This window comes from Balaenoptera borealis (genome assembly GCF_965194805.1).
Source record: "Balaenoptera borealis genome assembly, chromosome: 4".
NCBI classification, from domain to species: domain Eukaryota; kingdom Metazoa; phylum Chordata; class Mammalia; order Artiodactyla; family Balaenopteridae; genus Balaenoptera; species Balaenoptera borealis.
The window spans coordinates 79,023,853-79,047,947 of record NC_138861.1 but is presented as its reverse complement, the minus strand read 5'-3'; the positions used below and the strand labels follow the sequence as shown (position 1 = coordinate 79,047,947).

Sequence of the window (24,095 nt, the reverse complement as noted above, 5' to 3'; positions counted from 1 at the left end):
TTGTATGGAGACACAAAAGACCCTGAATAGCCAAAGCAGTCTTGAGGGAAAAAAACGGAGCTGGAGGAATCAGACTCCCTGACTTCAGACTACACTACAAAGCTACAGTAATCAAGACGATATTGTACTGGCACAAAAACAGACATATAGATCAATAGAACAGGATAGAAAGCCCAAAGGTTAACCCACGCACCTATGGTCAACTAATCTATGACAAAGGAGGCAAGGATATACGGTGGAGAAAAGACAGTCTCTTCAATAAGTGGTGCTGGGAAAACTGGACAGCTACGTGTAAAAGAATGAAATTAGAACACTCCCTAACACCATAAACGAAAATAAACTCAAAATGGATTAGAGACCTAAGTGTAAGACTAGACCCTAAAAAATCTTAGAGGAAAACATAGGAAGAGCACTCTTTGACATAAATCACAGCAAGATCTTTTTTAATCCACCTCCTAGAGTAATGGAAATAAAAACAAAAATAAACAGATGGGACCTAATGAAACTTAAAAGGTTTTGCAAAGCAAAGGAAACTACAAACAAGACGAAAAGACAACCCTCAGAATGGGAGAAAATATTTGCAAACGAATCAACAAAGGATTAATCTCCAAAATATATAAACAGCTCATGCAGCTCAATATGAAAAAAACAAAAAACCCAATCAAAAAATGGGCAGAAGACCTAAATAGACATTTTTCCAAAGAAGACATACAGATGGCCAAGAAGCACATGAAAAGCTGCTCAACATCACTAATTATTAGAGAAATGCAAATCAAAACTACAATGAGGTATCACCTTGCACCAGTTAGAATGGGCATCATCAGAAAATCTACAAACAACAAATGCTTGTAGAGGGTTTGGAGAAAAGGGAACCCTCTTGCACTGTTGGTGGGAATGTAAATTGATACAGCCACTATGGAGAACAGTATGGAGGTTCCTTAAAAAACTAAAAATCGAATTGCCAAATGACCCAGCAGTCCTACTACTGGGCATGCAGAACTTCCCCAGCCAGGGATTGAGCCTGTGCCCCCTGCAGTGGAAGCACAGAGTCTTTACCACTGGACCATCTGGGAAGTCCCCAGCATGTTGTCTTTAAAAATATAGCCTTGGGACTTCCCTGGTGGTGCAGTGGTTAAGAATCCGCCTGCCAATGCAGGGGACACGGGTTCGAGCCCTGGTCCGGGAAGATCCCACATGCCGTGGAGCAGCTAAGCCCATGCGCCACAACTACTGAGCCTGCACTCTAGAGCCCTCGAGCCACATAGACTGAGCCCACATGCCACAGCTACTAAAGCCCGCGCACCTAGAGCCTGTGCTCCTCAACAGAGAAGCCACTGCAAGGAGAAGCCCGCGCACCTCAACGAAGAGTAGTCCCTGCTCTCCATGACTAGAGAAAGCCCGCGCGCAGCAACGAAGACCCAACGCAGCCAAAAATAAATAAATAAATAAATTTATTTTTTTAAAAAAGAACTTCTTAAAAGAAAGAAAAAAAGAAATATATATATATATATATAGCCTCACCCAGGAGGAAAGTAAAGATTGGCTGTGTTTCCAGTCCATTGAAAAGGATTAACCTGGCTGGTTTTAGATGGAGAGATAAGGTCTAGTTTTTGACTTGAGAAGGGAAAAGGTGAGAGCAGAAGCATCTGAAATCCCAACTTGGTATTCTTTCTTCCTCACCTCTGAATTCATCCAAGTCTGAATTTCCAGTAACTTTGCACTAATGAATTTGTTCTCTACTCTGGTGGTCCAGTTAACTCCTCCAAGGGCAACTGTTGTGGACTGAATTTTACCAACCCCCCACCCATCCCAATCCTTGCCAAATTCATAGTTTTAAGCCCTAATCCCCAATGTGATTGTGTTTGGAGTTAGGGCCTTTCAGGAGGTAATTAAAGTTAAATGAGGTCATAAGGGTTGGCCCTAATCCAATAGGACTGGTGTCCATATAAGAAGAGGAAGAGACACCAGGAGTACCTGTGCAGAGAGAAAAGGCCAGGTGAGAACACAGCAAGAAGGTAGCCTTGTGCAAGCCAAGGAGACGGACCTCAGCAGAAACCAGACCTGCCCACACCTTGATCTTAGACTTCCAGCCTCCAAAACTCTGAGAAAATAAATTTCTGTTGTTTAAGCCACCCAGTCTGGGATTTTTTTATGGCAGTTGAGGCAAACTAATACAGCAGTCCTCGACAATTGGGGTACAATATCTGATGTACATATGAATTTTTCCACCTCCAGTCCTTTGAGCAGACAATTCTGGAAGGCACTTAGCATGCTGCTCAGAAGGTTTTAGCCAAATCAAAGCCCTGTTGCCCAAAGCATTGACCTCCAAAACACACCTCATATTGGCTTTTCCTCCTTCTCTGCTTCAATCTCCCCACTATATTACTCTTGTTTTCTGCGGTCACTGCCTACATAGAAGTGCTTATCACAGCTCTGCTTTTGGGGGAACCCAAGGTAAGACAGGACCTGCCCCCAGACTCAAAGTAGGATCTGGTTCTAGGAGTGGCAGCTATCAGAGCCCCATTCATGTACTGCACTCTTTACCTCCAGGTAAATTCAGGAATGCACTAAGCAAAGGTCTACTTCATTCACCACAGTCTTGAGCCCACCAGAGTATCAGTGATCAGCACCTACAGAAGAAACAATGGAAGTGAAGTCAACAGCTATCCAAGGACTAAGTTTGGGCCTCTTCCCACAGTTCCTCGGACAGTATAAGCCTGTGATTCTTGTGTGATTCCATGGGGGGGAGAAAAGGGGATTGAATAATAACTGAGATTTGATTTCCTGCCAGGTGAATAGATGAGGGGTCAACGCTGATGATATTTGGTTTAGAAAAATAAGGACTATGTGTTTTACACCCTGGTATTAAGAATTCATTAATAGCTGCAACTGGTAGTGTTAGAAACTGAGATCAAGGCATGTTCCACATCATCTTCCGTCGGTACCCACCCAGAGGTGCTCAGCCAAATCAATTCCAAATTAAGGAGATTATGTACTACATGTATTTATAAAATGGAAGAAACACTTTTGCCTCTTCTGTTCTCTTTTCCCAGAGGAATAATTTAAATACAAAAGAAATAAAGAAGTTATAAAGAACTCCCTTTTCCTGTGCTTGTTTTTCTAATATTGCATGTTATTTCATAACACTGATAACACAATATGAAGACCAAAAACAAGCTAGGCTTCTTTAGTTCAACTTAATTCTTGGCTTCTAAACAATGGTGGGATCAAAACCCAGTAGAAAATTTGGCCTACAAGACATATTGCTGTTAAGGAGTCTGCTAGAACTGATGGCAGCGCTCTTGGTCTTTTTCAAGAGGTAAAAATTAACATCTTTCTCTTTTTAAAAAGGAATTTCTTCCCCTCTTTGCTAATTTTGAGTTTCTCCATTTTGAAGTTTTCAGATCTGTACTAGAGATTGTCCTCTGTGAAATTTCTTCTTAACTGCCTGGAAGATTTCATGAAACTAGCACCCACTGTACATACCTTCGCCTTGCACCTAGCTGGGAGAGTCTCATCAAATTACCAAGTAGGTGAATAAATAAATAAATTTCTATGTAGAAGAAGGTAGTTAATGAACTCATTTCTGTTTGCAAAATTGCCTTCATTCTCAGACTGTTTTTCTGTTCTTTATAATTTCCTGCATTTTTAACTTTAACAGAAAAAAAAAAATGTCTTTAGTAGCACTCCTGTATCCTATTTAAACAGAAATTTCTTGAATGTCCTTCCATACTAATGCAACTCTAGTCTTCAGGGGCTGATAGAAACATTCAAAAGGACAGCTTAGCATATTACCAACACCTCTCACGGGTCCCAGCTGTAGGCACTTTGATTAAGTGTCAGTAGTAACGTAGACAGAGAGGGTGACTGCTGCGGGTGTAGATAGAGAAGAAACTGTGTGGGGCAGAGAAGTTAGCTTCTCTCCTTCCTTGAATGAAAAGCTGTCTCCTGATGTAATGGAGAAAATGAACCCTGTACTTAGTATGAAACAGAAAAGTTAATGATTCACAATAAAACCCAGAAAATCATACTCTAATATACATATATCAATGGTTTTAGTCAAAGAATCTTAAGTAAACAGTCACCTTGATGTATAAAACAAACTTCAATTGCCATATTTACATATCTAAAGACTTACCTGTACTAATATATTTGTTAACGCCCTCGCTTTTTTTGCCCCCTGCTTACATAAATCTACTTAATAAGGAAACTTCAGGAAACCGAAAGTGCAAAGATCTATTTCCTCCCTCTACCTCATCCGCCTTCAGCCCCAGACTCGGCCCCAGCACCCAGCACGGAGCTTCCCACACAGCCCCCTGCTGTTGGTCATCAGATAAATCCTCCTCCTCGCCTGAGGCAGAGCTTTCTCTGGTGGCCCCAGGTGTAGCTCCCAGCAGGCTGTGGGAGCGGAGTTCTGGGATGGGCAGGAGCTCTTCTCAGTGGTGTCTGTCCGGAGCAGCACCGTCCAGCCAAAATATAACGTGTGCCACAAATGCAGACCACACGTGTTATCAAAAATGTTCTAATAACCACATGGAAAAAAGTAAAAAGAGACAGGCAAAATTAATATTAAGAGTACGTTTCACTTAACCCAGTTTATCCAAAATATCTTTTCGACATGTGATCCATGCAAAAAACTATTAGACATTTTACATTCTTTTTTTTCCTACTATGCTTTCAAAATTGGGTGTGTATTTCACATCACATTTTAATTTGGATTAGCCACTTCCAAGTATTCAATGGCTGTTTGGGCCTGATGGCCCCATATTGGACAGCATGGGTCCAGAGCATACTGTGGTAGTACGTTCACAGAGGGGTGGGCAGGGAAAATGTCACTGCCTTAAATACCCCAGGTATTACACTTTGGGAAACACTGCCCTTGGAGTTTTCACAGCCTGAGTTCATGATATTAAGGGATCCCTAGTCGGGTTATATTGAGTGAAATTCCTTGGTTAATCCTAAAACTGCCTACAATGTCCTCAGAAATGTTTCAGGGACCTCCAGACTAGGGATTGATTATCCCGTCTGAATTGCTACTCCTTTGGGCCACTGCTGAAACTATACAAGATTCTGTACCAGTGGCTGAAGAACACCTTAGTTAGGGGGTTTAACTTTTCCCCCTTTCTCCAGGCAATTTCTGTGATTTTATAATCAAAGCTTCCGAAGCTGTTGATTGTCAATGAGCTGTCTCTGTAGTGTTTCTACTGTACTCTTAATACTATTTTATTTTAGGCCATGTGCATAGTCAACATGGAGTGTGAAAAAGACTGTATAAATCATAGAGCCATTTTAAAAAAACTATCCTCACTACATGTAAAAATAGCCTACCTTCTGTCATCTTGCGGGAGGATTGTTTAGTCACACAGCTCTGCTATCTGAATCCACTAGACTAGAGAAGCACTCAACTCTGTTTCTATTGACAATACAGGTCTGGCCTAAATATGCCAGTTCTATTTTTTTTTTAATGTTTCTTAAAATAAATAAAACAATATTTAAATATAAAAAATAACTAGGTTTGAATTTTTGGGCATTTGTGGGCCAATGAATCATAAAGTCATAGAATTACATACCTTGAGGGAATTCCCTGGCAGTCCAGTGGTTAGGACTTAGCGCTTTCACTGCCGGGGAATCCTTGGTTGGGGAACTAAGGCCAAAAAAAAAAAAAAAAGAATTACATGTCTTTATAGAGGGTGAAAGGGTTAGTTAGACCCTCCAGGCAAAACTCTCATATTGTAGATGATGACAGTTTTTCAAATAAATATCTAAAAGCCTTGATCTGGATTTTAATCCAAAGACTTTCAAAAATCAAGATATTTCAAATCATTATATACTTAAGAAATTATAATTTTTAAAATCATAAAATTTAATTTATTTAATAATCATTTATTGGAAGTCTCCCATATACTAAGAAGTCTAGTAGGTAAAGACAAATTATTTTATCCCTGTTTATATTTATTCCAATATATTATGATACTTTATGATAGAGGTTTATATAATTTGTAATGCTTTCAATAAACAACTAATAGTTTAGCTAACATATTATTGTTATTTATAATATATGAATATACTTTTCCTTTGTGATTAGCCACAATGTAAACATTGGCTAAATAACAAGCTAAAACTTTAGCCAGAGACATAAGAAACATTATAATAATATAGCAGAAGATATTTAATGACGGATAAAAGGAAAACTTCCTGACCAAGAAGGTTATTAGAGCACTAGAATGGCTTACCACAGGAGACTGGGATCATTATCTATAAATGTAGGTTATTTCTTCATTATTCAAGGTCTGCTCAAGGAAATGTACATGCAAGCAATGAAGAGACATTTCTCTTTTACTTTTGGTAAATTCATTTTTTTTCCTACTTATGAAAGTAATCACAAGCATTTTGAAAACAGAGATAAAATCTCACTCATAATCCCTCCACTCTAAATGTAACCAAGATTAACAATTTAGTATTCCTCATCCCTGTCTTATTTTCTTTTTTTTTTTCACACACACACACACACACACACTGTATTTTATTTTTACAAGAGATAAATAGACTGACATCAAGCATTGTACAAGGATGACCACAACAAAAGCAACAATGATTGCAATTACCAAACATGAAACACACTCATACTATGTCATAATATTGACATTCAGTCTAGTAATCCTCCACTGTAGCAGCTCCTTTACTTTGCAGTGAAAATTGATTTGTATATTCTTTGCCTCTGAGTCCTTGTGGGATTTTTTTTTTAAATTCAAACAGAAAGACACAAAAATTATACTCATCCTCATCAGTTCACTCAGTCCCATGTAATTAATTTTTTTTTATCTTAATCTTTCGTTAGCACTTTTATGAGTTCATCAGTTTTTCATTAGAGTTCTGAAAATGCTTATTCATTCAGTTCAGCAGTACAGTCAGTTACCAGAAACCTGTACTTGTCAGAGTCTTTTCCATGAATTTCTTGAAGATGAAACCCTTTTATAGGAACATATTTGCAAAAGCATCAGAGTACACCCAGAACTGTCTGTAAATGACAAAAGACTTAAAAATGACCAAGGTTAAAGATTTGATGAAAGTTCATAATAATGCAGTTGACAAGAAAATTAGTTATTTCTTAGATATACAATTTAAAGTAATAACTAGTATTATGACTTATAACATTATACCAGAACATATAAGATTTTTAGAAATTTCATGTAATGGCTGAAACATTTATATTAACATATTTCCATACAAATAACCCAATGAAAGTTTAGTATTAGTTGTTTTGTTTGTTTGTTATTTTATACTGCAGGTTCTTATTAGTCATCAATTTTATACACATCAGTGTATACATGTCAATCCAAATCGCCCAATTCAGCACACCACCATCCCCACCCCACCGCAGTTTTCACCCCTTGGTGTCCATATGTCTGTTCTCTACATCTGTGTCTCAACTCCTGCCCTGCAAACCGGCTCATCTGTACCATTTTTCTAGGTTCCACATACATGCGTTAATATATGATATTTGTTTTTCTCTTTCTGACTTACTTCACTCTGTATGACAGTCTCTAGATCCATCCACGTCTCAACAAATGACTCAATTTCGTTCCTTTTTATGGCTGAGTAATATTCCATTGTATATATGTACCACAACTTCTTTATCCATTCGTCTGTTGATGGGCATTTAGGTTGCTTCCATGACCTGGCTATTGTAAATAGTGCTGCAATGAACATTCGGGTGCATGTGTCTTTTTGAATTACGGTTTTCTCTGGGGATATGCCCAGTAGTGGGATTGCTGGGTCATATGGTAATTCTATTTTTAGTTTTTTAAGGAACCTCCATATTGTTCTCCATAGTGGCTGTATCAATTTACATTCCCACCAACAGTGCAAGAGGGTTCCCTTGTCTCCACATCCTCTCCAGCATTTGTTGTTTGTAGATTTTCTGATGATGCCCATTCTAACTGGTGTGAGGTGATACCTCATTGTAGTTTTGATTTGCATTTCTCTAATAATTAGTGATGTTGAGCATCTTTTCATGTGCTTCGTGGCCATCTGTATGTCTTCTTTGGTGAAATGTCTATTTAGGTCTTCTGCCCATTTTTGGATTGGGGTGTTTGTTTCTTTAATATTGAGCTGAATGAGCTGTTTATATATTTTGGAGATTAATCCTTTGTCCGTTGATCCGTTTGCAAATATTTTCTCCCATTCTGAGGGTTGTCTTTTCGCCTTGTTTATGGTTTCCTTTGCTGTGCAAAAGCTTTGAAGTTTCATTAGGTCCCATTTGTTTACTTTTGTTTTTATTTCCATTACTCTAGGAGGTGGATCAAAAAAGATCTTGCTGTGATTTATGTCAAAGAGTGTTCTTCCTATGTTTTCCTCTAAGAGTTTTATAGTGTCCGGTCTTACATTTAGGTCTCTAATCCATTTTGAGTTTATTTTTGTGTATGGTGTTAGGGAGTATTCTAATTTCATTCTTTTACATGTAGCTGTCCAGTTTTCCCAGCACCACTTATTGAAGAGACTGTCTTTTCTCCATTGTATATCTTTGCCTCCTTTGTCATAGATTAGTTGACCATAGGTGCGTGGGTTTATCTCTGGGCTTTCTATCTTGTTCCATTGATCTATGTTTCTGTTTTTGTGCCAGTACTATATTGTCTTGATTACTGTAGCTTTGTAGTGTAGTCTGAAGTCAGGGAGTCTGATTCCTCCAGCTCCGTTTTTTTCCCTCAAGACTGCTTTGGCTCTTCGGGGTCTTTTGTGTCTCCATACAAATTTTAAGATGATTTGCTCTAGCTCTGTAAAAAATGCCATTGGTAATTTGATAGGGATTGCATTGAATCTGTAGATTGCTTTGAGTAGTATAGTCATTTTCACAATGTTGATTCTTCCAATCCAAGAACATGGTATATCTCTCCATCTGTTGGTATCATCTTTAATTTCTTTCATCAGTGTCTTATAGTTTTCTGCATACAGGTCTTTTGTCTCCCTAGGTAGGTTTATTCCTAGGTATTTTATTCTTTTTGTTACAATGGTAAATGGGAGTGTTTCCATAATTTCTCTTTCAGATTTTTCATCATTGGTGTACAGAAATGCAAGAGATTTCTGTGCATTAATTTTGTATCCTGCAACTTTACCATATTCATTAATTAGCTCTAGCAGTTTTCTGGTGGCAGTTTTAGGATTCTCTATGTATAGTATCATGTCATCTGCAAACAGTGACAGTTTTACTTCTTCTTTTCCAATTTGTATTCATTTTATTTCTTTTTCTTCTCTGATTGCTGTGGCTAGGACTTCCAGAACTATGTTGAATAATAGTGGTGAGAGTGGACATCCTTGTCTCATTCCTGATCTTAGAGGAAATGCTTTCAGTTTTTCACCATTGAGAATGATGTTTGCTGTGGGTTTGTCATATATGGCCTTTATTATGTTGAGGTAGGTTCCCTCTATGTGCACTTTCTGGAGAGTTTTTATCATAAATGGGTGTTGAATTTTGTCAGAAGCTTTTTCTGCATCTATTGAGATGATCATATGGTTTTTATTCTTCAATTTGTTAATATGGTGTATCACATTGATTGATTTGCGTATATCGAAGAATCCTTGCATCCCTGGGATAAATCCCACTTGATCGTGGTGTATGATACTTTTAATGTGTTGTTGGATTCTGTTTGCCAGTATTTTGTTGAGGATTTTTGCCTCTATATTCATCAGTGATATTGGTCTGTAATTTTCTTTTTTTGTAGTGTCTTTGTCTGGTTTTGGTATCAGGGTGATGGTGGCCTCATAGAATGAGTTTGGGAGTGTTCATTCCTCTGCAATTTTTTGGAAGAGTTTGAGAAGGATAGGTGTTAGCTCTTCTCTAAATGTTTGATAGAATTCACCTGTGAAGCCATCTGGTCCTGGACTTTTGTTTGTTGGAAGATTTTTAATCACAGTTTCAATTTCATTACTTGTGATTGGTCTGTTCATATTTTCTGTCTCTCCCTGGTTCAGTCTTGGAAGGTTATACCTTTCTAAGAACTTGTCCATTTCTTCCAGGTTGTCCATTTTATTGGCATAAAGTTGCTTGTAGTAGTCTCTTAGGATGCTTTGTATTTCTGCGGTGTCTGTTGTCACTTCTCCTTTTTCATTTCTGATCTTATTGATTTGAGTCCTCTCCCCCTTTTTCTTGATGAGTCTGGCTAATGGCTTATCAATTTTGTTTATCTTCTCAAAGAACCAGCTTTTAGTTTTATTAATCTTTGCTATTGTTTTCTTTGTTTCTATTTCATTTATTTCTGCTCTGATCTTTATGATTTCTTTCCTTCTGCTAACTTTGGGTTTTGTTTGTTCTTCTTTCTCTAGTTTCTTTAGGTGTAAGGTTAGATTGTTTACTTGAGATTTTTCTTGTTTCTTGAGATAGGCTTGTATAGCTATAAACTTCCCTCTTAGAACTGCTTTTGCTGCATCCCACAGGTTTTGAGTCGTCATGTTTTCATTGTCATTTGTCTCTAGATATTTTTTGATTTCCTCTTTGATTTCTTCAGTGATCTCTTGGTTATTTAGTAACGTATTGTTTAGCCTCCATGTGTTTGTGTTTTTTACGTTTTTTTCCCTGTAATTCATTTCTAATCTCATAGCGTTGTGGTCAGAAAAGATGCTTGATATGATTTCAATTTTCTTAAATTTACTGAGGCTTGATTTGTGACCCAAGATGTGATCTATCCTGGAGAATGTTCCGTGCGCACTTGAGAAGAACGTGTAATCTGCTGTTTTTGGATGGAATGTCCTATAAATATCAATTAAATCTCTCTGGTCTATTGTGTCATTTAAAGCTTCTGTTTCCTTATTTATTTTCATTTTGGATGATCTGTCCATTGGTGTAAGTGAGGTGTTAAAGTCCCCCACTATTATTGTGTTACTGTTAATTTCCTCTTTTATAGCTGTTAGCAGTTACCTTATGTATTGAGGTGCTCCTATGTTGGGTGCATATATATTTATAATTGTTATATCTTCTTCTTGGATTGATCCCTTGATCATTATATAGTGTCCTTCCTTGTCTCTTGTAACATTCTTTATTTTAAAGTCTATTTTATCTGATATGAGTATAGCTACTCCAGCTTTCTTTTGATTTCCATTTGCATGGAGTATCTTTTTCCATCCCCTCACTTTCAGTCTGTATATGTCCCTAGGTCTAAAGTGGGCCTCTTGTAGACAGCATATATATGGGTGCTGTTTTTGTATCCATTCAGCAAGCCTGTGTCTTTTGGTTGAAGCATTTAATCCATTCACGTTTAAGGTAATTATCGATATGTATGTTCCTATGACCATTTTCTTAATTGTTTTGGGTTTGTTTTTGTAGGTCCTTTTCTTCTCTTGTGTTTCCCACTTAGAGAAGTTCCTTTAGCATTTGTTGTAGAGCTGGTTTGGTGGTGCTGAATTCTCTTAGCTTTTGCTTGTCTGTAAAGCTTTTGATTTCTCCATCAAATCTAAATGAGATCCTTGCTGGGTAGAGTAATCTTGGTTGTAGGTTCTTCCCTTTCATCACTTTAAATATATCATGCCACTCCCTTCTGGCTTGTAGAGTTTCTGCTGAGAAATCAGCTGTTAACCTTATGGGAGTTCCCTTGTATGTTATTTGTCATTTTTCCCTTGCTGCTTTCAATAATTTTTCTTTGTCTTTAATTTTTCCCACTTTGATTACTATGTGTCTTGGCATGTTTCTCCTTGGGTTTATCCAGCCTGGGACTCTCTGTGCTTCCTGGACTTGGGTGGCTATTTCCTTTCCCATGTTAGGGAAGTTTTCGACTATAATCTCTTCAAATATTTTCTCTGGTCCTTTCTCTCTCTCTTCTCCTTCTGGGACCCCTATAATGTGAATGTTGTTGCGTTTAATGTTGTTGCAGAGGTCTCTTAGGCTGTCTTCATTTCTTTTCATTCTTTTTTCTTTAGTCTGTTCCGCAGCAGTGAATTCCACCATTCTGTCTTCCAAGTCACTTATCCGTTCTTCTGCCTCCGTTATTCTGCTATTGATTCCTTCTAGTGTAGTTTTTATTTCAGTTATTGTATTGGTCATCTCTGTTTGTTTGTTCTTTAATTCTTCTAGGTCTTTGTTAATCATTTCTTGCATCTTCTCAATCTTTGCCTCCATTCTTATTCCGAGGTCCTGGATCATCTTCACTATCATTATTCTGAATTCTTTTTCTGGAAGGTTGCCTATCTCCACTTCATTTAGTTGTTTTTCTGGGGTTTTTTCTCGTTCCTTCATCTGGTATATAGCCCTCTGCCTTTTCATCTTGTCTATCTTTCTGTAAATGTGTGTTTAGTTCCACAGGCTGCAGGATTGTAGTTTTTCTTGCTTCTGCTGTCTGCCCTCTGGTGGTTGAGGCTATCTAAGAGGCTTGATGGGAGGCTCTGGTGGTGGGTAGAGCTGACTCTGTCTTATTTTCTATACAGACATTTTCATTTTATATTGCTTTAATCAAGGTATAATTACATTTTTCCTATTATTTTCACATTTTACCACATAACAATTTTCTTCACGTAAAACATAACATTCATGAGCTATGTGATGGGATGATTCTATGAGGTGTTAGTCCATGTGTTTTGTTCCCCAAACCTACGACCATCTCTCCCCTTTGGGCTGCAAAACAAGAGGGCACCATCTGGGTAGAGTCAAGACAGAGGTCAGTTCTGGGTGTGAGAAAAAAACACTGAATCCTAGCTTTCTAAGTTCAAAAGGAATGTCCAGATGCAAGGTCATTAAAAAAAATTGTTTTGAAAGAACATGCAGCAGAGAGGCCAGTTCCTTCCCCATCACCAAAATCCAAAATAGGAACACTCCTCAAACCTGGGGAGGGTGGGGAAGAAATGAAGAGGAACCCGTAGGGTTTAGAAGTTAGTCAGCCCCCCTCAACTCCTCACATCCCAGCTCCTGCGTGTGTTGGGTAAGGGAACAAAAAGCAGTGGAGCTGCTCTCAGGGAAGCTCAGGGGGTGTAGAGGAGAAGGGAACGTGCCTTGATGGTCCTGCCTGGGACTCTAGTAGTTTCGCCAAGACATGGTAGAGTTGAGGAGAAGGCTGGAAGGGGGCAGTGGGACCCTGCCAGATCCAAGATTCCCACAATGTTTACTTAAATATTGCCATGCAAAGGGCTCCAGTGTGTATCAGCGGTATCACTTTCAGCCAGCAGGAACTCCAGGTAGAAGGGGCATCAGGTGGATGTGTTCCCCCTCTTTACACATTCTAAAAAGAGATGTACTTGAGCCAGGACATAGTGGGTATAATGTGGGGGCCATCCTCTAATAGAGGGACCCGCCCCCTCTTTAGGCAAGGTGAGCATGAGAGTGTCACGGGGATAAGTGACAGATAAGACTGACCACTTGGGCAGTCTGAGCTTAATTGCCAGCAGTTTTGAGCAGTGCTGAGAAAGCGGCTCCTAGCACCTGGAGACTTAGTGGGCAGATGCAGCACCTCCCACTTCAGAAACAGGGAAACCCCAGTCCCAGCAATTCTCTTTCTAGGACTACAGGGTCATTCACCAGTCACATTTGTCTCCATAAATATCAAAGATTTAATACTCTCTACATTATTTTATTTATTTATTATTTTTATTTATTTATTTATTTATTTTTGGCCACATGGCATGCAGGATCTTATTAGTTCCCCAACCAGGAATTGAACCCATGAACCCTGCAGTGGAAGTGTGGAGTCTCAAACACTGGACCACCAGGGAAGCCTCTCTCTCTCTCTCTCTCTCTCTCTCTCTCTCTGTGTATATATATATATATATATTTTTTTTTTTTTTTTTTTTTTTCTGCACCGGTCTTAGTTGCGGCATGCGGGATGTAGTTCCCTGACCAGGGATCGAACCCCGGCGCCCTGCATTGGGAGCTCAGAGTCTTAACCACTGGACTACCAGGGAAATCCCAGGAAGTCCCTCTATATTATTTTTTATTTAGGTTTCATGGAAATCTAAACTCTTGCTATGTAGAATATGAAATTGCTAATGGAAGACTGTTTTTAGAAAAAAGACTAAAAATCTTTAAGTGGCACATATAGGCACTCAATATTTGTTGAATGAATGAATGTAAGGACAATAGAATATAATAATTCCATTTGGGATCAGATTATTAGTCTAGTATTTATAATGAATCTAGTTTGTAGAAAAGTGTTGCTCTGTGAAATAATTATATATAGTATACTTAATCTCTCCTTTGAGTCAATCATTGTTCAATTATCCATCAATTTATCTAAATTTTAAAAAATTTCTATTATAGTTTCAGCCTATACAACTTCAGGAATAATTTCCAAATGTTTATATTATGATATAAAGATATGGTTCTGTTCAAAACCTACCTTTCTTGTGACTCTTACTCATTCTCCAATGATACAGTAGTTTGTAAAAAAAAAAAAAAAAAGTATTTTCCTGAATATATTTTGAAGCAATTCACATATAAGTTTTTAAGTTTAATTTTCATCTTTATTTAATGCTAGAAATGGCTCTCAGATTAATAGTTAGCTAGTATATGGTAAGATTTCTAATGGATAACAGTGTACTAAATGGATGCTAATGGATCAACATTCCTTTGGATATTGATAAATATTATCAAGCTTGACATGTATTATCTATAGAGTAGGACCAACAAATTTAAGATCTTATCTGTAAGAAAGTAAAAAAAAAAAAAAAGGGTTAAAATGCTTTTGAGTGTATAAATTATATAAGCTTTACCAAGAGAAATTCTGTAGTAAATATCAAAAGCCCTAAAATTTTTTATACCATTTGATCCAGGGGGAATTGTTTGCAGGGCAGTGAGAGTGCCAAGTCCTAACCACTGGACCACCAGGGAATCCCCAGTTATTATTTTTTTAAAACTCTCATTGTTAACAGTTTTACTGAACTTAATGATTTTTAATAAGAAATAAAAATTCAATAGCTTAAGAAAAAAAAAACAGTCCTTAATACAGGCTAGAGAAGTCATCGTGAAAAAATGAAGAAAGCCTCACATATAAACACAAAAGAAAGCATTAAAAGGAAGTGATCCCTTGAAACAATTTTCTCTCTACCCCACCTCTCTGGAAGATGAGCCTTCTATCTATGGAGAATTAGTGGAAGTTGCTGTATAATTTTTGGTATTGGCAATGACTAATAAGTTGTTCTTTAATTTTGCTTTAAAAGAAATTTCATAATAAGGAAAATTCACCAAGGATGTTAAAGCTTGGGTTGATTCAGCTAGGTAGTCTTAGGGGTGAAAGTAACTTTTCTAGTTCTCACAGTCATTAAAAAGGAAGCTGTGTACCATCTTTTTCATCCTGGTGAACGCAAAGTAAGTATTGTATCAGCTTTGTATATACATCCTACCATCCAAACATTCAGCAAGGCGGAGTTGGGTGTGAGGTGTTTCATATGGATATGAAAAATAGTTACTCATTCAATCCTTCCAGGAAAGAAATTTCTTACCAAATGGCAGAGCATTAGGCATCAGGTGTTACAAAACCCCAGCTGTCATCCATGGAACTAACAGGATGTTATGAGAAATATCCTGGCAACTCCTATCCAGTACTGTGACTCAAGACTTAATATTGGGCACTTCCCTGGTGGCACAGTGGTTGGGAATCCGCCTGCCAACGCAGGGGACACAGTTTCGAGCCCTGGTCCAGGAAGATCCCACATGCCGCGGAGCAACTAAGCCCGTGCGCCACAACTACTGAGCCTGCGCTCTAGAGCCTGTGAGCCACAACTACTGAGCCCGCGCTCTAGAGCCTGTGAGCCACAACTACTGAGCCCGCGCGCCAGAGCCCATGCTCCGCAACAAGAGAAGCCACCGCAACAGGAAGCCCGCGCAATGCAACGAAGAGTAGCCCCTGCTCGCCGCAACTAGAGAAAGCCCGCCCGCAGCAACGGACCCCACACAGCCAAAAATAAATAAATAATAAATTTATTTTAAAAAAAGGTGAGCTTGTTTTTCATTAACCATGTGACTTGAAGTTAATTACCTGGCTTCTTTGAGCCCAAGAGTTTTAATTCGTTGAATGATAAGACTTCCTTATCTCTGAAATTCTTTCCAGTTCTAGCAGCTATTGTTCCAGTTTTTTTTTTTTTTTTTCTTTTTGGCCGGGCCACACGGCTTGCAAGATCTTAGTTCCCCAACCAGAGATCAGACCCGTGCCCCCTGCAGTAGAAGCATGGAGGCCTAACCACTGGACCAGCAGGGAATTCCCTCTAGTTCTTTAATCAACAGTTAGATTATCAATAAAAGTGGTATATTTCTTCTAAGACTGAAATAGAAAACCTATCTTCTTTAAAAGCAATTCCTTATGTTAGCTTGTTTTATAAAATATCTTAGATGCATCAAAATGTGTAATTAATAACAGAACAAACTTCTTTGTACCCACCATACAGCTAAAATGTAGAGCATTACACTTTTTCATCACGTTGGCAAAAATCCTTAAGTTTGACAAAACATGTTATTGGAAAATCTGCAGGGAAGCAGGCATTTTCATACATTGCTGGTCAGAATGCAGGAATATCAGGGGAATTTGGCAATATCTAGCAAAATTAAGTATGCATTTAACCTTGGACACTATAATCACCTTTCTATAAAATGTATCTCAAAGATATATAGGCAGAAATATGAAATGATGTATGTACAAGGTGATTCATTGTAGTATTATTTGTAATAGTAAAAGATTAGAAACCATTCAAATGTTCATCAGTAAGGGACTAGTTTAAGAAACAATGGTACATCCATATGATGGGTCCTATGCTGCTGTAAAAGATGCTCTGTAAAGTGCTATGGGGGAGAAAAAAGAAAAAACAAATGCTATGGAATATGCACAGTATGCTACTTCCTGTGTAAGAAAGGAGACTATAGATACGTGTGTGTGTGTTTTTAAAGTAACAATAGAAGCACAAACCAAAAGCCAATAAAAATGGTTATGTATAGTGGAAGGAAAAAACCAGAAGCAAGGTATGGCAAATAAGCATGTGAAAAAATGCTCAACATGGTATGTCATTAGAGAATTGCAAATTAAAACAAGATACCAATACACACATATTACAATGGCTAAAATCCAAAACACTGACAATGCCAAATGCTGGGAAGGATGTGGTGCAACAGAAACTCATTCATTTCTAGTAGGAATGCGAAATGGTACAGCCACTTTGGAAAACAATTTGGCAGTTTCTTACAAAACTAAGCATACTCTTACCATATGACCCAGCAATCACATCCTTTGGTATTTACCTATATATCCACAGAAAAACCTGAACACAGATGTTTATAGCAGTTTATTCATAATTGCCAAACTTGGAAGCAACCAAGATGTCCCTCAGTAGGTGAATGGGTATATAAACTATGGTACAACCAAACAATGGAATATTATTCAGCAATAAAAATAAATGAGCTATAAAGCCACAAAAAGACATGGAGGAAGTTTAAATGCATATTGCTAAGTGAAAGAAGCAAATATGAAATGACTACATACTGTATGATTGTAATTATATGACATTCTGGAGAAGGCAAAACTATGGAGACAGTAAAAGATCAGTGGTTGCCAGAAGTTCTGGGGGAGAAAGGGGTTAGGGATGAGTAAGTGAAGCATAAGGGATTATCAATGGTTGCTAAAATCATTAGGTGCAGTGTTGATGAGGGGCCTTATTATTACATGTAATGATGAATCAGGTTGACCACTTTTGAACCTATTGATTGACAATCAGCGTTACGTGCCTTTTGATGTGATACAATAGGAAGTATACAGCATTATGAATGAAGTATCTTTACCTAAATAAATAAACCTAAATCTAAACCAAGCTTCTAAATCTAACTGCAAGTTTATAGGAAATAACATCCCATACTTATCAAAATGATAAAACTTGACAAGTCTGACCTTAGCAAGCTTGGTGAAGATGTGAAACTTCGGGATCTCTCACACTGCTAGTAGACATGCAAATTGACCATCCTTAAACTGTGGGGAAAATCACCTTCTTGCCACTAGATGGTGCCTATTGGCTTTTGAGTAGTTTATTGTATTGTCTTCTATTAGGTTGCTACATTTCTGTAATTACTCCGCATCATCATTGGAGGAAGGGACTAGGCACCAGCACTAGAGAAGTTGTAATCTGGACCCAGACAGCCATATCTGCTTTCTGCCTGTCACACCATGTTGGCACTGGGGACACATCTCTGAAGCTTGCTGTTTCTCCAAGCCACTTATTTTGTTCAGTTCCTTAGCAATATCTATCTCTAATACTGTGTCAAGGATATTTTTTCTGAAAATTATGTTTTTCGATATTCAATAACTTCATTCCTATTTTTTAGTTTGAGATCAGAGTTATAGGAAATGGTACAAAGAAATTCTATACACCCTTCACCCAAGACCTATTATTAATATTATTAATATTAATATCCCTCTTATTAATATTTCACCATTCTCTTGCCTCTTTCTCTCTCTCTCTCTCTTTCCCTCCCCTTCTCATTATCTCACATGTATAAATATATGAGATATCAATTATGTATAATTTTCTAAACCATTTAAGAGTAAGTTGCAGACATGGTGTCCCATTGGCCTTATAAACAAGGGGCACTGTTCGACAAAAACTACAGCATCCCTATCGAAATCAGGACGGTTTCTCAGACTTTCCTTATCTTTTATAGTCTTGGTATTTTTGAGGGCCAGGTACTTTGTATGACCTTCAGTTTGGGTTTGTTTGTTGTTTCCTCATGATTAGATACAAGTTATGGTTTGGGGGGCAGGAATATTACAAATGCGATGCTGTGTCCTCAGTGCATCATATCAGGAAGCACACAGTGTCAATGTGTCTTCTTACTGGTAATACTAACCTTTCTTATTTTGTTTCCCCACTCAGAGATAATTAATAAATATTTTGTCGTTACTAATTAACATATAATTTTTAAGTATTTTGTGGGGAGATACTTTGGGACTATGTAAATATCCTTTTTCTCATCAAACTTTCACCTGCTATTTTGCCTGAATAAATTATTACTATGGTTGTTACTAAATGTTGATTTTCTAATTCCATTATTCCTTCTACATTAATTAGCTGGCATTCTTTCCATTTATTTATTTATTTATTTATACCAGTATGGACTCATGGATTCCTTTTGTTCAATGGTTTATAATCCATTATTAATATTATTTATTTTGATGCTCAAAATGTCCCATATTTCACCACTGAGAGCCCCTTCAGGTTAAATTCTGTATCCTTTAACATGTTCCCAACATACTTTGGGAGCTTCCTTATTTTCTGGAGCAAGAAGATGTTTCAGACTCATCTTTACTTTCCATGGCACAGCCCTAGAACTGGCAACTTATCCAATGAACTCTGGTTCCTTTTAGTAAGCTACTTAGAAACCAAGATCTGGGTGTCATTGCTTGCAGGCCTCTCACCAAAAAGAGCTAGGATTACTCCTGTATCTACACCTATATCTGTTCTAACATTCTCTCTCTTTCTCTCTTTCTCTCTCTCTCTCTCTTTCCCCCCTTCTCTGCCCCTCTCTCATTTATATATGTAAATAACTCTGACTTCACAGCAATCTCTACAATTCCAATCCAATACCGCTAAGTTTATTCTAGCCTCCACCCTTTCCATATTTGTACCCCCTTCTCCAACAAGAACATTGTCTCCCATCATCATTAATATATTTGTTTTCTCTGTAAGTAACGAGTATTCAGATTAAGTGAGCCATCTCCTCCATCTCCATGGCTCACACAACCAAATCAAATGCACAGATTACCTCCTCAGGCCCGGCCCTACCATACCTGCCAGGTGTACCAGTTTAGTCCCTTTGACCCCAAATGGTCCCCAGTCATTTGCGATTTCTCCCTCCCCCTCACTGTGAACATATGATAAACCACTAAGCCCTGAATATCCTGCCTCCTAAATATTTCTTGAATCTGTCTCTTTCTCTATATTCTTTATGTATGATTATATGACTGGGAAAACTGTACCAGCTGCCTAGCAAATCATCAATGTAATTGTGGGAGCTAGTATATTCTTTCTCCCTCTCTCTCTAATGTTTTTTGGATTAATAAGACCAATTATTAAGGGTCTTATTAATCATGGTTAAAGATCAACATGTTCCCCAGCCCATGCTTGCTCTCATCCCAATAATTATTGAGAGGGCCCAAAAGTTGGATGTGAGGAGTTAAGTCTTGGTCCTGGTCCACAAAAATGAAGTGATACTCAGAAGGCAAAGCTCTCCTGATGGAGGAAGTGGCGGAAAGTGAGAGGCCACTTCTATCAGTCCAGCATCACTGGTGGCTTGGTATCTTGTAGCTTCCTAATCGTAATCTGCAACCTGAGTTTCTGTGGATAGGTGAGTGCATCTCAGTTTGATGCTGCACTCTCTTTTCTAGTAATGTGCTCCAGAAGTCTAGTTGGCTCTACTTGTCTTTTAAATATTTTGCATCGTCAGTGACCTTGCCTTATCACCTCAGAGTTGAGCTAAGAGGTAGAAGTCAGGTAGGGTTGGGAAAAACACCTTTTCTCCTGATGATAAAAGAAATCATCACATTCTAGAAATTTGAGGAAAATGAAAGTAAAATGAAGAAAACAAACATCACCCGTAATACTATAACTCTCTGATATAATTTCTTCCAATGTTTCCTATGCTCTTATAAAACAAACTTGATTTTATTATAGGCATTTACTTTTATATCCTGTTTTTTTCGTAATGTTATCATATAAGCATTCTTCCATTTCATGTAACAGTCTTTGTAAACATCATTAATGAAAACATAGATGTGTCCTAACCATGTCCTAATTTTTACATTGAGTTTGTTTCCTGTTTTTTACAATGCTGAGTAATGCTGGAATAAACATTTGTGTACATAAATCTCTGTTCTCATTGGTAATAATCTTCTTAGGTTAGATTGCCAGATGTAGGATATCTGGTCAAAGTCTATGAATACAGTTAAGCTCTTGGAGCATATTGCCAAATTGTTTTCCAAAAAGCTTGCTATAATCTACCCTTTCAGCAGCTATATATAAGGGTGAATGCCTTTCTCACTCTGACACTGCATCTTAAAGGATAGGATAAGAAGTAAGAATAGGATGATAAAAAGGGAGATAAATGGAAAAGAGAGATCAAGTAGTCGCCTGAGGAAGAACATTCATTTCTAACCTTTATCTTTTTACACTAGGATGTGAGGTGATGTTTAGCCATTTTGATTTTCTTGGGAGCTTTTAGCCCGGTCTGATGTACACATCTAGGGAAACAGAAGGTCCTAGATTCTAAGATACTTTGGTGATATTGGGACATTCAGCTTTATCATTTGGTGGGAAGGTGAAAGAAATTGAATTGCCCCGTCTGGACACTTTGGAGCATCCTTCCTGCCTCTTTTTCTCTCACCCTTCACAACTGATCAATCAACAAACCCAGCCATTCTGCCTTTTCTCTGTCTGTCACCACCTTTTCACCCCTATTAGCTTCTCTAGTTCAGGCTGTCATCCTTCACTTGAATAAATGCAATAACCTCCTAACAGATCTCTCTCAAATCATCCTTTACATGAAGTGGTCTGTCTAAAGCATAAATCTAGCCATCTCATATTCCTGTTTAAAAGCCCTCAAGGGTGCCTCATTGCCTACAGAATAAGGATCAAGCCCTTGACAAGGGTCTGCTGACCTCTCCCCCACCTGTCATTACTGCTTCATCTCTTACTTCCTCCTGTCCTGAGCCTTATACTTCATTAATAGCAAGCTATTTATAGCTACTGCACAAACACCACTTTGTTTCTTGCCTCTAATATGCTCATTCTTATTACCTAGCATACCCCCCTCCCTGAAAATGACTTTAATTCTTTTTCCAAAATAGTACAATAATTGCCCCTCCTTGGAGTCATATCATACTTCCCTGTCCCACAGATATCAGGTTTGGCTACATGGTTTGTTTGGACTAGGAATACGTGAGCAGAAGTTATGTTTGTCACTTCCAAGCATAAGCTTTAAGAGTCAGAACATGGCTTGCTATGCTCCTTCTTTTCCCCCCATGCTATGAGATTCGTAATGTTTCCAGGTAGAAGCTGCTTCACCAGCCTGGGTCCTAAAGTGAGGACAATGTGGACAATCTACAGTGGACGTGAACGAGAAGTAAACCTTTGTTTCTGTAAGCCACTGAGATTCTGGAGTTATCCGTTACTGCAGCATTAAGAATCCTATCCTGGGGACTTCCCTGGTGGTCCAGTGGTTAAGACTCTGCGCTTCCACTGCAGGGGGCGGGGGGTTCAATCCCTGGTCGGGGGAACTAAGATCCTGCATGCAGCGCAGTGTGGCCCAAAAAATAAGTAGATTTTTAAAAATAAAAATAAAAAGAATCCTATCCTGGCTGATACACTGGCCATCTCCTAATCATTCTTTCACACAGGGTACTACCTCCACTGAGGTTCTGTAATAGATGTATGGCTACCCAGTACTTGATACAAACAGACTTCCTGTTTGGAGAAGCTGCCATTGCATGAATTTTGGCAGGAGGCACTTTCTGCCTCCCACTGGGGAAGCCAAAAAGAACTGACCCTTGTTCTCCCAGATTCCTCACAGCTAGAGAATAGGCATGCGACCTAAGGTCAGCCATTTGGAAGCTCTCGACTCAGGACTTTGAGTCTTAATACAAAGAAGCAAGAACAGTATATTATAGTATCATTTATGTTGCTCGTGGCAGCTGCCAGTGTCCAGTGGAGTGACAGCAGTGAGAGTGCAGTCAGGGGTGTAACAGTGAGTGTCCAGTAGTGACAAGATAAGCAGACTGTTCCAGTGGCGTGACCTAGCTGTCTTCCAGACTGCCATGTCCCCTCATTCCTGCTCATTTTCTGAGCCTGCTTTTCTAGTTTTCCTACCAATTCTTTGATGTACCTAATATCCTTCCAATCAATCCGTTTTCTTCTTAAATTATCCAGAGTTGCTTTCGGTTGTCTGCCATTAAGAAACTTATTCCTACCAATTCCCAGGGCTCGAAGTGACCTGGTCTCCACATGGAGTCACATTTTATTTTTATTTTTTCTTTTTTATTCATTTTTTGGGTTTTTTTCTGTCTTTTTTTTTTTAGTCACATTTTAATAGCCCAATCCTGCATCCAAAATGAACTGTAAAAAGAGTTCCAATCCCTGTCTGATTTCTCTGAAGAACATTTAAAGGGATCTCTTTCATGACCCATATTTACTGATACTCATGGTCTTTCCTCACCCACCTCCACCCTGAGGAAGTTTCTCACTCAGAGCCCCTCTAGAGCATCACACTCACAAACTTCCCACCTCTCCACACCTGGACTGCCCAACCCCGGGACCTCTTTCCCTCTTACCCTCTCTCTCTCCCAGCTCTTTTTTTTATTTATTTATTTATTTATTTATTTATTTATTTATTTATTTACTTATTTATTTATTTATTTATTTTTGGCTGTGTTGGGTCTTCGTTTCTGCGCGAGGGCTTTCTCTAGTTGCGGCGAGTGGGGGCCACTCTTCATCGCGGTGCGCGGGCCTCTCACTGCCGCGGCCTCTCTTGTTGCGGAGCACAGGCTCCAGACGCGCAGGCTCAGTAGTTGTGGCGCACGGGCTTAGTTGCTCCACGGCATGTGGGATCCTCCCAGACCAGGGCTCGAACCCATGTCCCCTGCATTGGCAGGCAGACTCTCAGCCACTGCGCCACCAGGGAAGCCCACTCCCAGCTCTTTGTTATCTAGATCCTCTTACCTCATCCAGTTAGGTCCATATGTATTTTATTTCACCTCCCAGACCTTGGTTCTCTCTACTCATTTTTTCAATTCTGCAAAAGGTCTGGGAATCAAGCTGGCCAAGACAAAACTCTCCTTAAAGTAGAGGTGGCAAAATGGCAGCCCACAAGCTACCCCTAGCCCTCCAACCTAGTTTAAGTTGTAGAGTGTTGCTGTTGTCTTTATGGAGTTAGTTTCCAACATTTCACAGTGGGTGAATTTCACCTAAACATCTGGATTTCCAGATCTTCTGGAAAATTAAAAGACCTGACAACACTGGGATCCCATTTTCTCCATGGTGAGAATCAACGGGAGCTTGATAGCAGCCGTCTCCGTTTGTGGGGCATCACTCCAGTTCTCCATGATCCCTTCCCACTTTTCCTCATTCAAGTTGCTTTTCTACCTCCCGTGGGCATT

General features: G+C 38.7%; 1 long non-coding RNA gene across 2 annotated transcripts in view; it reads left to right on the top strand.

The window, feature by feature from the left end:
• LOC309628106 overlaps window positions 1–23,621 on the top strand; it is a 36,057-nt gene extending 12,436 nt beyond the window's left edge. Inside the window, exons 2-3 of one of the 2 annotated variants that reach the window (XR_014244166.1) lie at window positions 3,398–3,533; window positions 21,997–23,621. This is a non-coding gene — a long non-coding RNA (uncharacterized lncRNA). Of the gene's footprint in view, window positions 1–3,397; window positions 3,534–15,398; window positions 15,867–21,996 lie in introns of those variants that run through there. The other variant, XR_014244167.1, reaches the window with a different exon arrangement.
• Window positions 23,622–24,095: the final 474 nt, after the last annotated feature.